This window comes from Bombus vancouverensis, chromosome 3, assembly GCF_051014615.1.
Source record: "Bombus vancouverensis nearcticus chromosome 3, iyBomVanc1_principal, whole genome shotgun sequence".
Taxonomy (NCBI): Eukaryota; Metazoa; Arthropoda; class Insecta; order Hymenoptera; family Apidae; genus Bombus; species Bombus vancouverensis.
The window spans coordinates 16,962,915-16,977,387 of record NC_134913.1 but is presented as its reverse complement, the minus strand read 5'-3'; the positions used below and the strand labels follow the sequence as shown (position 1 = coordinate 16,977,387).

The 14,473-nt window shown below is 37.4% G+C and overlaps 1 protein-coding gene across 2 annotated transcripts in view; it reads right to left on the bottom strand.

The window, feature by feature from the left end:
• Myo61F (unconventional myosin 61F) overlaps window positions 1–14,473 on the bottom strand; it is a 34,794-nt gene that overhangs the window by 15,702 nt on the left and 4,619 nt on the right. The window contains exon 1 of one of the 2 annotated variants that reach the window (XM_033329050.2): window positions 10,304–10,632. The exons of the other annotated variant lie outside the window; for it this stretch is intronic. The gene's annotated coding sequence lies outside the window, so the exon portion shown is untranslated. Of the gene's footprint in view, window positions 1–10,303; window positions 10,633–14,473 lie in introns of those variants that run through there. 2 annotated transcript variants of the gene reach the window in all.

Below are 14,473 nucleotides of genomic sequence, written 5' to 3'. Positions count from 1 at the left end.
TATTTTTGAGCAGCTGTGTAATGAAGATAAATAACAGAAGATAGATAATAAATTGCGTGTATTTTTAGGGAAACGTGGGATTATAATTGCTGCAAAATTAGAACTGTTCTACGCCAATAAAAACTGACATACGGTCAGTAGATATGTAACAATTTCTCTAAATTTTAACCGCATAGATAAATTATGTTTTATTAATTAGACACTGCATATCCTCCTACAACTTGGAAATTATTCTGTAAACAGAGAATTAGAAGCGAAAGCGAGTGTCGATCTTGCCGGAGGCAATTGTTGATTCCAATTACAAAACTGTTGAAACCTGTTCCTCTAAGCCAAACAATTTCTGTTTCCTCTAGCTGAAAGTTAAAAGACGACCATGTAACTCTTTCACGTTCTAGTTTCAGTTTCAATGTGCGTTTCGCTCACGTGGAGAATTAAAAGCAAAATCAGGTTTTGGAGCGCGCTGCAGGCAATTTTCCGCCGTCTTCGACACGCGATTCGATCGGTCACAGCTTCTGACGTGTACGACACGCAGGTTCCACTGTAAACGAGCCGTTTATTGTCGCGTTTTTCATCCGGAGAAACGGGGTCGCGTTCGTTCACCGGGAAACCGCGTCATCTCCACGATGAGTCAAAGGAAAAAGGGCTTCCGAGACCTCGAGGTACTCGTCCGCGTTCACCTTCGCGCGATTCGCTGTGAAAGGTTGTTCGCCGCTTTAACGAGAGGCCGACTAGCATCCTCTGACGCATCCACCGAAAATATTCATCGTATAAACAGTATTTCGTTTAATTCTCTGCTTTTCTCGACTAATACGGAATCGAAGATTGATTTGTTTGTGTTAAGCGTCTATGTTGCACTAATTACATATGTCCATATATATCATAAACTGTTCTACTTATAGAGATCACGATAAATGTCTCTCTAGTTTGACGAAGCGAATCGTCAAGCAATTGGCACAAGAATAATGTCAATATCGTTTAAAATTTGTCTATGACCTTATTATGAAAAAATAAAGTAGATCTATTGAATCTAGAATTACGTTGTTTTTACATAAAGTTTGAATTTCGAGCAAATGATAAAAAGTAAGGTAGAACAGATTATAGATAAAAAAAGAAAATAAAGAAAGTAATGAGCAGTGTGTTTTTATTCTGCCCTCCATTTCTTTTCTTTCCTTTCTATCTTTCGATCTCTTCTTTACTAGTTTCCTTACTATTGAAACTTTCATAACGTTTTCACACGATTTCAAGTATTTACCTAAAAAAAAAAAAAAAAAAATGGGATGCTCCGGAGGAAGTTCAACGAATGAAAAGAAGAGGGTATGCAAATTCTTGACCTTGCTTGCTTTATTCTGAAACGGTAGTTACGCCCCGCGGGGTCATGCTCAAGACCTGTACCTGCACAAAAAGGATCACGAGCGCACTGATGGGTATAATAAAGAAATTACCCATTTCCGGAAACCGGTTAGCCTTTTGTCGGCTGCCTGGTTTGGCAAAGAAGAAATACGGGTTTTCACTGGATCGCCTGAAATCATTGGCTACTTCTTTCCATTTTCTAAAACTATCCAACAGTAGCGTACACCGCTCGTAAATTCACTTCTCCGATGATAATTTACAACTTTCCTTTGACGTAGAAGCCTCTTTACCTTGCACCTCGATGAAATTTTCATCGAAAATAAAAATCCATCACCGCAAATAGAGGCAAAAACTCCACTAGAAAGTTCGTATGTAAGTACTCTCGAGTGTTTCTAAATTGAAAATTTATTCCAACAACTTTTAGTCCCTGGATATTTTACGCGTTTTTGCTTCTTTTATTTATTCTTTGCATTTCTGCCTTAAACCCCCCGAATTAAATTATATCAATTAAATAAATTAATTATATAAATTAAATTAATAGGATACACGAATATCTATAGTCAAGTAATTATAGATTAATATTTAACACAGACGACACAGTCATAGTCGGCCGTCATACTATTAACATACCGTTTACGATAGATCATCGACAGACTTATTATTCTAAAACTTAATCCATAAAACACGAAATAGGCCAACAGTCTATTAATAATCACAAAACAGACCTGCGATAGGTCGCGTAACAGAATCTCTTTATATTCAAATGTAATTTTGCATTCGAGTTGGCGCGTGGCGCGTTTTCGATCGTGCCCATACGAACTTCCGGTTGCGTCCATTATTGTACCCGCAACGCATGGTAAACGTTGTACCTCTTATCTCGCGATAAAAGGAAGGCACGAGTCCCGCATCGTGGTCGACGCGCGCGACACTTCCGGTCCCTTGTTCCTTTTCCTTTCCCCCTTGAGTACTGTTAGAGACACCTGAGAAGTTTCACGCGACTGCGCGCATGCAAGTCCGAAACGAAATCGTTTAAGACTTTCACGCTTGAGGAACAATCGGTGGGGATCAGAAACGGTAAAAGTTGGTGGGTCGCGCGAGCCACTTAATTGCACGCGAGAACATCTCCAATTAAAAGCTTTAATTAATTTTCCAACCCTTCGTCGGAATAATTCTCTTGCGGTCGTTTATATGGCGGCATAACGAATTTTTCATTCTTCTCGCATTAAATTTGTTGGAAATATATTGCTGCAATATTAATCTCATACAGGGTGAACCACGAAACGTGATCAGCTTACATTATTCTGGTGAACTTTCAAGGTCACTTTCAGGTTTCAGTTTAAAAAAAAAAAAAGAAAAAGGAGAGAGAGAGAAAACCTGCAATATTTTCACACCTATTTTTTAACGGATATTTAGATGAATACGGCAAGTACCATGAGATGTTCTTTTTTTCCATTCGAACCGAAGAAACATTAAAAAAATATCATTTACGTATCCGGAACTTTTGTTCGTCCTTTAGGTCAAGGATTAATTAAGATAAAGCAGATGTTCCATCGAGTCTCGAGGAATCTTTTATTCTGAAAAAGGGAACGTGATATGAAATTTAAAAAGTAGCTAAATAAGGTCTAGCATAATTTACATGGCGCGAATGATTATCGCGGGTCCCCTTTCAGGGTACGTACGCTTGCATCAACTGAAACTTGTTCTTCATTGTCATTACGTCATTGGAGACGCATGAATATGACAGTTTATTATAGGAATGAATAACTGGGTTTTACGGCGCGAACAGGGCCGGCCGAAACGTACGAGCGCCTCGGGCAAATTGATGATTTGGCGCCTGTATAAGCCAAGGCGTAAATAATCGACTGTGGAAAGCTGAGTTAACGCGATATTTATGGTTTGTTTGGAAGGGTCGTTTTGTTCTTTTGCATAAAATCGCATTTAACTTTGCAATTGGCATGCACAGTCGTCTGCCAAGGGGTCTGAAATATCGTGACTGTTTCTTATTTTAATAATTTCGCGGTTTTATTAATTGCCGTCCTTTTTAAACTTCTGCGCTTTACAAATAGTAAAATCCTGAATGAGAACTGCAGACTTAAGGAAAGACTGTCGAAGAATAATAATTTGGTCGAAGAAAAGATAATATAACACAGGAACGTTTAATGAACAAATTAAAAATGAATCGTCGATGGGCTAAAGAACGGTCCAAGTATTTTCACCTCTAATAAGGTAGTAACAATAGTACAATTGCCCAATGACAACTTACACCAACCACTACGATACAATTTGCAAGCGAAACACTAACATTTGCAGATTTATTTTTCTGTCAGACAGGTCACAAGTTTAAAGAACTTTCGTAAGCAGCCAGGGATAACGATATACTTACATACAATAATGTAGTATCGTGTTACACGATGTGACCATGAATAAGCAAGGACTTCGATTTTCTACTCTTTTAACAGAATGGTAGGAAGTCAACGACTTGAGTTACAAACTACCAAGGCGACCATGCGTTGCACCATACACACTGGGTGTCCATTAAGAACATTAGCTACACCTTGCATAGGCCGGACACGAAGAAACATGTCATCCGATCATTGATGGGAAGAGTTCATTGTTGACAATTGACTTTAATATATGTTCCACGTTCTAAGAATCATTTAAGGTATGTACTTCACGAAAAAAGAAAGTCTGCAGTTTCTCCTGGGTGCACCAGAGAAACGTATCTCCATTCGATAGAGGCTTAAACATGTGAACCTCATTAAACCAGAACTCCCAGCTACTCAACCTCTTGGTAGACAAGTTCGCTGCCATTCAACTCTATGCAACTATACGTATACACCTACTCATCCCTAACGCTAGACAGTGATTCAACCAAGTTTTTTCCTTAAGATATCCTTACAGATATAGATATCCTAAACGTTATATTTCGACTTTAATAATTTTTTTACGGAATCACAAAGTTCTGTGATCGGGTCTCATTTGTTCGACAAATTCATTCACACATCTGATACTAATAATATTTCTAAATAATTAAAATAAAGAAAGAAGACGATACTCGTTACAGGAACTAAAAGAAATTTCAGATGACTGGCACAAATTTCGATAAGAGCATTACAAACGTTTACAAAAGGCAGAAATAAGAAAATAGTAATCAGAACTTGAGTTCGAGGAATATTGGTCTGAAACATAGAACTAGCGCTAAGAATGGTCCACTAAATATTACTGTTTATTAGTATAACGAATAATTAACACTTCAAATTTATCAATTAGAACAATAGCAAGTATCTCGTTAGTGTTAATGAAATGCCAAAATGTTTCGTATAACACACGTAATTGGTCAAATACTTTCGCAAGCCACTACATCGTATTCACCTATAACTCTACTATTCTGAAACTCATTCGCACAATCAGTATTATGTACATATATAGGCCGTTTTGCCAGTGGAAGTGGCAATTTAATTTGCAACAAACGTCGATGGAGCGGTGTCTGGCGAGGTAGATTTAAAGCGTTGCACGAGCGAAGCCCGCGGAGGCGTAATCTTACATTTCTTCTCCGAATCTTCTCCGAAAAACCGGTTGGCCGGTTCTGATTCAGACCGACCTTGAGTCAGTCAGCTTCAAGCCTGAAGTTCAGGGTTTTCAAGGTGCTCTCTCTGTCGCGAGCCTTTAATAAGCTCCGCGAGGACACGGAGCAGAAACGTCGGCGAAGAGGCAGAAAGAGAAGGAACAAAGTATGACGTCCGGGGGACGTGAGAATACCATGTGTAATAATAAACCGAACTCCGGCTGTATGACGCTCAGAAGCGGCCAGCGAAACGGTGGACGAGCAAACGAAGACAATAAAAAGAATAGAAAAAAGGACGATTCGAGGGGAAGCAAGCAGTCGATCCACCGAAAATAAGCGACGATCTATTTTCGTACCGGCTTTCGTACGCGATGCGTCGTAGGAAAAACACTGGATGCCCATAAATGCTCCCATAAATCTATCGCTAGAAACCTCTTCGAGCTGCCATAGAATCGGATAAATTGGAAAATTGATAGAACAAGGTGTAAATTTTCACGAATCTCTTTCTATTTTCGTCCGTCTGAAACTTATAACGACCAGTTATGGGAAATTGAAAGATGCAAACATGCATAGAACACTATGCAGAAGAGAACATAAAATACAGCAGTGGAACAGATCTCTGTCTAGATCCTACTTTTTTTTTTTTTTGTTATATTCATAAAAATAGAAATTTACAGAAATATTCGCAGCCTATGAAATTGATTCTTTGGTTAGAACGTAGTAAATCATCGTATTAAACATATTTTTAACGCTCGAGCATTGGACAAGAAACATCGTTTTCTTTTTACGATTTATGTCATTTCTATTAGAGCTCAAGGATCTCAACAATAATCAACACAAATAAATCCAGTCTGGTGATCATTTTTCTGGCCTAGAACATAAATTTGTTATTTTCACTGTGTGATACACAGCACTGCAGTTTTACGACCGATCACAATTGCTTGATATATTTTTTATGGCTATCGGAATCGTATACTGCGTTCCTATCCAATTTAGAGTTCCAATCTGATATTCCATTCCCATTATTCTTGCCGCTATTCAAGAAACAATTGCACGAGTGTTTGGAACAATAGTTGTATACTTTAAAGAAAGCTTGCGTAATTTACGGGTCACGAAAAGAAAAAAGATAGTTTAAGAGCCCGGCATTTGCATAAAGGAGTCGAACTGGATTACACGGAATTTAGAAAGCGCGCCGGAAAAGCAGAACACCAATTATCCTCTACATCCTCGGATATTCGGTAAACGTTTCAAGTTTCTAGTAGCATACAACAATTAAGGTTGCAAAATAGGGGAGCATTAACCTTAAGATACTGTATACTAGCCTTTAATTATAACTCATTTTATATCCACCTATATTGTATTGAATCATTGTATATAAATTTGTTATTTCACTCATATATGTCTTATGATATATAATAATAAATACGATAAAATTTGTTCGAGTTTACCAATAAATCTAACTATATATATAGTATGTGTCCTATTAAGTATTTATGACTGACAGTACAAGTGCAGACAGATATTAATCACAGGTTTGATTAACGTAAAACTAATCCGGTAGCAATTTCTATCGCTATTCACCACTAACGTCACAAACTTTTATTTTAACGTACAGTTCGTGGAACTGGTTTTACGTCGAAGCGAGGAAAAAGGAACAAAACCAAAGCTGATAGATAACGAAAAGTGGTTTGAAAAATACAGAACACACGGTTACACCGGTTACGTGGCGTTCGCGATAAAAATCGTTTTAAGGAACTACATCGTTATGTAACTTCACTATCTCTAACTCGGTTCCCGAACTTACAGCCCAACACCGGATATTCACAAACCGTAAAGTACTACTGTGTTCGCCGAGTTAGACGAAACATTTCGTTATCCGATCGCATAACGAGTCTCAGACGAGGTCACTTCTGCACTGATAAATGTCAGATTTATAATATTCCAAGATAGCTGTATGTTACAGATTCCATTGATAGCAGTGAGTGAAATTTGTTGAATTTTGATATCTATGGTGGAAAAGCAGATACAAGTATGAATTAGAGAAAATGATAAATTGTGCAGATACCTACCTATATGACTAATCTAAGATGGAAATTATAAGTACGAACTGTTGCTGATGACTCGTAAAAAAAATATCTAATGGCTGCTGAGTCAGCTGAATATGGTAATCGGAATGCGCTAAAACGGTGATTCTTCAGCGCCACGATTGACAATTTTTGGTCGATCGGTTCGCTATAATGCTGGAGAATTCGATTCGACGCACTTATTAAATTAACTCAGATATGCCTCAGTTTTTTTTATATTTCTTTGAATAACGCTATTAATGATAATAATAATAATAATAATAATAATAATAATAATAATAATAATAATAATAATAATAGAATACACAACATAATTATGTTTAAAGAAACATCTAAGTTTTTATTAACAAAACAGCGTGTTGGTAATAAATTTCCATGGTATTTTTCTTTTATCTCAACTAACATCTAACTTTTTGTTAACGAAATAGTGTGATGGTAAAAAGCTTCCATAATATATTTCTTTTTTATCGCGATGGACATAAATAACTTTTCTTTATTCGGCGTATGAAATGTTCCATAGCAACTGTCAAACATACTGCAAGCACCGAACAAGTTGTTCGAGGAAAAAACGTACGTCCAGACATGACTAATAGACCTGGCTGAGTCGCGCATGTTGCCCCCATAAAAATAGCTACGCAACCTTTATCGTGACTCATCGTATTTAATTGTGTTATCTTGTCTCTGACCTGTGACCAAACTATAAACAAACATTTTGAAGAACAAATGGACAAGGTGAAGTTTTCCTCTTATAATCGTTTGTCTCTTTCCAGAATGGTAACCATAATGGGACATGAGGTTAAAGTTGCTTGCGGCGTGTTCCATGATGTTCTATGTGCGTGAAATCGTGTAATAGTTAATGTATTTGGAAGTTAAGATATTCAATTTCAAGGTTCGTAGTGACAAAAGGTCACGTATCTACTTAAATTAATCGATAAACCAAGGATTTACCTTATTAGTTGGGAGATCAACCTATTAAAGACTAATGGACCAAGAAGCAACACAATATGGTATCCCTCTTCTCGATTATTTATACTTTTTCCAGGTGTCGTGCGTGTTTCGAGGTTAAGAGTCTTTGTCTAAACAATAACCTATAATCCTCGTTCCCTATATACCCTTAAATCGGGCCCTCGGCCCGACAGAGAAACAATGCACCGCTTTTTTCTCCGGTTTCTTCCTCCGATGTTTCCTAGAAAGATAGTTGACTAGCACGTTCGTGAAATCGCGGAGATATCTTAAAATCTTTTACGTGCCGTTTCTGCAAAATTTCCAATCTGTATGATTCGAAAATCAACAAGTAGTTTACTATTTGATTACATGTATGCTTTATGGCTTAGGTACTTAGGTAACAATAACAAAATAACTCAAGTTTAACACAAATGGTATTTTCAAAAGTTACACAAAATTTAAGGAACAGAACTATACGTTGGAAGATATTGATGTCATGATTGAGGATCGATCTTCAAACTTAATACGAGTGGGATTTCTAACAGATAAAAAGATACGTTAGGAATCGAATTAATAAGTTGGGAAACACTGACATCATGATTTATCGATAATAATCTTTTATCGAAGAAATTCGACTTGACGATATTGGATAAGTATTATCTCAACGGGTATAATAGTTTGACGTCACCGTCGATTGCAACGAGTAAGTGACAGACTATCGAATATCGAGCGCTATCGATACCCGATCATACCGACCGATTCAGAATTGGCGGATCATCTTATAAGTTCGAACCTTTATTTTTTTCCTCGATCTATGTTTTTCTTATCTAGTGCATGATTTTAATTGTTTGATATTGTGTACTCGTGATATTTGCGATATTTGTCGTTATGGCAAAAACGTTTATTTGGATAAAAGATAAGTGATAAGAACTGATAGAAAAAGCTCGTAAGTCACTGCTATTAAGGCGATTTTCGTTAAAACGACGGAAACGAATAGCTAAAAAATGGCAGGTTGAAACATGTTTCTTGACGAAGTATAATTTATTTCTCTTGTTATTCTTTTTTTTTTTTTGCTAACCTATAATACAAGGACAGTTTAAAACTAACCTTGGTTGACCAATGACATCTTTATCAAAGCAGTTAAATCGTTAACTATACGTCGATCCAAGCAACGATTTAGCGGGTTCTTCGAACGTCGCCTTAATAAATTCGCTTGACCCTTTTACCCAACTTCCACTTGCACGTGGTCAATTATAGTTCGCTATAAATCCTATTCTAAATATATATCAATATTTAAACGCTTTGGCTTTGAAAACGTTAAAGAAGTCACGCGTCGATGTTGTTTGTTTCACTTGAAATATTATATATGGCACAAATTGAAATAAAATTCTAGTGGAGAACAGGGATAAAAAGGAGTAAGTTGTAACGAACATGATATGATGCAACAGGCATTTATTGCATATAGATATGCTAGAATATATGTAGAATAGTAAAATGTAGTAATCATCCATCAATCAATATTATACAAATTAAAATTTTTTTAAATTTCAAAACAGCAATTTGAATTTGTAAGTAATAGATGAAAACATTATCCTGAAATTACTTTGTTCTGGAATATGGTTAACTTAAGAATGTTGCAAGTGTGGATTACCAGGTAAATTATACACGAAAACCGTGTCACGTACTTGATTTATGAGAAAAAAGTATCCTCGACTCAATGTGACAGACTACCTCGCGATGCATCTGCTGCAATCCGTGCATCACCTAATAAAAGCACGAGATGTTCGCGATTTCATTTCAGTGACTCACGTTCCAGATGTCAATGACATAAAACGCAGCTTGCGCGCCTCCTGCTTTGTGTGTATTTTCAACAAAAACTAATCGAATAGGTATAGTATCACATCATTTGCAACTTTGTATCCATTTCTTACCAAACTTGTAAGTAAACAAGAAGCAAAATACTTTTCACATAAAAATACGTTACCACATGGATAAAAGTCAAATTTTGATGTAGTCTATGCACATTTTTCGAATAAAAAAAGATGCAAGGGAAGTTAACCTTAATATGAACTGTATTCCCCACTCAATTTTTGAACTATTCGTAAGTGAAGATACTTTTGTGTTATTTATGGTTTCTGTTAACTCATTAACATAGAAAAGTCAAGTGCTCTTCACTAATAAATCCAGATCTACTGGAAGTGGCCATCATCTTAACAATATTACTTTTTCAGCTATCGAAACACTGTTAGTTACTTTTATGGTTAGGCACATTTAACTCTCCAATGCGTTATAAGTTATAATACAGTTTCTAAACGTTAACAGAACCACGTATAGTATCGAAGAGTTAAATTAAACTTACGTTCCAGCTGATCAGCTTGTCACAAATGTCACACAGAGTTCATCCACGAAACTTGTCACATCACAGTTACGATCACAAGAAGCGCCAACGTCAGAACAAAGACGTCCTCTTTCGAAACTGTAGATCCGCGCGGCTCGATACGTTTAAAGCGATTCCACGGGACTTTTACTTTTATTTATCACGAACGAGAGTCCATACACGAGACTGGACTATCGGTTCGTACACCTGGATGACACCTGGAAAACTTGTTCCTCCGAAGAAAGCCACCGCCGATCTCTCAGGGTGCCTTTTGTGCTCACCTCGAACATAAAACTTATGTGGATCTTGTGTGCACACGCCACGGTGTAACACACGAAACTGCCGGCTTAAAGGAACTCTCTGTGCCGTAGAAAGAAGGTGGTGGAGGAAAAGAGGAAGACGTTTGAAGGCACAACAGAGAAGGAGAAACAGCCCATTCCCTCCGTGTGTTCCGCGTGGTCGTGTTTGTATGTGTCGATACGTGCGTATACGTACGAATGTATATGTATGTGTGTGAACGTTTCAGTATTCGGCTGACGATGCACAAATGTTAGTGTATGAAAAAATACGTATTTTTTGGAAAATTTGTTATATTACAAAGAAATCAGAGATATTAAGTTCCCGCGTTAAACTAGAGGGCACTGCTTTTGGGTCCGTTTCGAAAGCGTGATGGAATTAGAAACGTCTCGAAAGACTCTATATGGGATTGCTAGTATGCCACGCACGTTCGAGGTTATGTATAGACGATCACGATTATTGGTCCTCTTAGGAAATACATACTACGATTGTGATCTATCCATATATAAAGCTTATCTGTCGAACATCATGACTCTTTTTCTTCCAAATCATGGAAGCATATGCAATCAAATTTTATCGAAATAGTTTGTCAAGATTATTATTAAAATATACAATTTTATTTTTCGTATTTTTAAATTAATTTTGTGTTAAAAGTCGAATGATTTTTTTTGGTTATGATTAAGGAGACAAGTTTTATAAGAAAGATTTGCATAGTTTCAGAAATGTATAATTACTGCTCGAACCGCTGGTCTCGACGATGTTTGTAATTAATTTAAATTACTATCTGTACGAGCGTCGTTTAAGTCGCCGATCGATATCTAGCGGTTGGCGAAAAAAGGAAAAGCGAAACATAAGTACACAAATATATAGTACACAAAGAAAGCGTTTCAGGGAGTAATCTAAATGAATGGAAAGGCGCGCGCGCATTTCCTTTCGTCTCGAATAAAACGTTACTCCCTAACGACCTAAGTATACTTCCTGTATAATTAAGTGTACTCAACTTTGTTACGCTTCCGGGAATTCGTTGAACTTAGCAAATTCAATACTAGATAAATTGCTGCTTATACCGAGGCTAATTAAACAAATGCGGCAAAACGAGGTGTAAACGAAAAATATTATGAAGACTAACTTATTTCTAATTGCAGGGAACAACAGGGAAAAACAATAACGGAATGGTTGTAGTAGAGAAATATCCATAATTGAAGCAATTACAAGGTGCTATTTTAAGCCGCATGTGTCTGCACAATTGGTATCTGATTAAAATTAAACGAGATCAAGCGTGGTACAGAAGTTGCAAGTGTTTGCAACCCCTTAATGATTGCTGCAGCGGTGATCGGCCGGGGAACTGCAACTATTAGGAAGCCAAAATGTGCATCGCCCTTTCCTGCTATAATTCACTTATAGTCCACTCTTCCGCGTTTGTATACATGTACTTGATTATAAAGCCAGTTTTTCTATAATCATTTGAACATTGTTAAACATTGGACTTATTTGGCAATACGGCAATTTAGCAATATTTTTTGAAAATTGTACTTGCTTACATCATTGCCAAATGAACGTGTAAGTATAGTCACGAAACAGACCTATATTCCAATGTCTTTATAGGAAACATCGATTAAGGACTAATGGTCAATTAAATCTCCGTTAGGTTGACGATTATATTTTAAAATAATTATTTATTTATGAAGAGTATGTGACTGGCGTCGCGACCCCTCACGCTAAACCGGTATTAAGGCTGCACGCGTGCAAGCATCGTCTGCACTCGGCTTAATGTCAGCCAAGCAAGTTGGCACGAAGTACGATAAATGCCACTTTCGCCCTGGAATAACCTATAGCTCTCGGGTATCCCCTACTTTGCAATGATAATTCGCACCTTCGAATGATAAATCCTCCTATCCTTTACTCTTGATTATTTTCAAAGAGATGCATCTCCTTTGCACGAAATTATTTTAACGTTATGCAAATGTTTTCTCTCGTCAGTTTATGTTAAGAATATGTTGTTCGCCCTGTCAAGTCACGACAGTACTTTGCTTGCTAATAATTGGTGAAATAGTTAGATACGCATCCATCATATTAAATTTGAAAAACTGCTTGCATCATCGTTTGTGTAATTTATTAGCTGTAAGTACTGATATACATAATATAGAATCTAATTTTATGATCTCGTTGTTTACTTATAGGCACCGATCAACCCACTTCCTGTTCCTTTCAAATTGTCAGTGACTCTCGAGCCCGAAGGTACGCAGGCAAAAAGTACTTCGCAGATACCCGGCTTTCCATCATTAATCTCGTGACAAGCGTGGCCAACAGGAATCTCGTAACAAGACAAAATAACTCAATATCCGCGTTTCTCTACTTTCCTCACAACTTACAAATAATATTTTTAGAGCAATTTGAACCAGACCCTGTGGCATACTTAAAATTCATTAGTATTACACCGATGACTCATACTTGTCTACAGACAGCCTCAAAGAAGATCATGGTTCCCGTTTCAGTGCATCTAAATGCAAGGAACAAGACGATTATCATTCCACGTGTGTTCCATCTGGTCTTACGATAAATACCGCTATGCTAGTTCTGTAACCGTTAGCCAGTGTTTGAAACACTACCATGATTGACACAATTATTAATTACACTCGACGAAAAGAGTAAAAGAGTAAATACTCCTAACTATTTTCACATCTTCTTTTGACGTTTCTTTTCTTTCATCTGACGGTTGTGAGGAACGAGGCAACGAACTGAGAAGACGAACAACGTTTCAGAGTCGACGGTACGGTAAAGCCGATAAAAGAACTCTCGAGCTACGCGGCCAAGGATGAAGATGCCCGGTGCAAAAATACCGACGGCAAAACGAGGGTTGCTGTAAGCGCGAGAATTTTTCGAGAGCGTTTTCTTCTTCTTCGCGGCTAGCCCGCTACGGAAAACGAGCGGCAATAAAGTTTACAGCGCAGCCCCGTCGACTCTCGTGTATTTATAGCTGGTCATTTCCACGGAAATCCTCCCGTAATTTTCAAGTCGAACAGCTCTGCACGTCCATGATTCCCCTTTTGCTTTTTCCTCGCCTTCACTGACAGGAAGCTGATGCTTACAATTAGAGAACTCGAGGATCCACGAATACCCTACTTCTTTCATAAAACATTTCACATCTTGCATCTATAATACCGTTAGATATTAAAAATAGAATCACTGCTGTTACTGTATATATCACGCCCATGCGATCAATTAAGGAACACTGTGAACGCAATCATCGTACTTTAATTTTTTTACATTTCGACAAAATAATTTAGACAGGTGAACAAAACGGTGAGAAGTGTACCTATAAAAATAAATAATTTTTGTTGAAAAAATAATTAAATTTCAGTAATGAATGATCATATTTCAATAGTAGTGGACATATTAATTCAGATATCTTGCAATCTGTCAAATTCTACATGTAATACGTAACATCGTCAGGGATGCGAGACACAAAATATAACGAGATATTTCGGCGTAGTTAATATTACAGTCGAAAATCGCGGAATGTTAGTCTCTTCATATTTCATGGGCCTCAAGGTCTCTGTTGAATATGAAATTTTCAGTAGTCGGTTATTTAAATATTTGTGTGACTTATGTCGTTTTGCGTTCATAAGGGCTGTCATTGTTCGACGGTTAGTTTATTTCCATGATGCGACTTGCGTCAGAAGTCAAGACAGCCTACTGGCCCATTGATCAACGATGTCTACCTCCACGCAACGTATGTCAAGCTCATTCTAACTCTGATACAACATCGGGGCCCACGTGGACGATGACCGTGGCCAGGGACGAAAGGGGAACACGATGCGTCTGAACAACGATGAGTTAGACACCAGTTTCGAT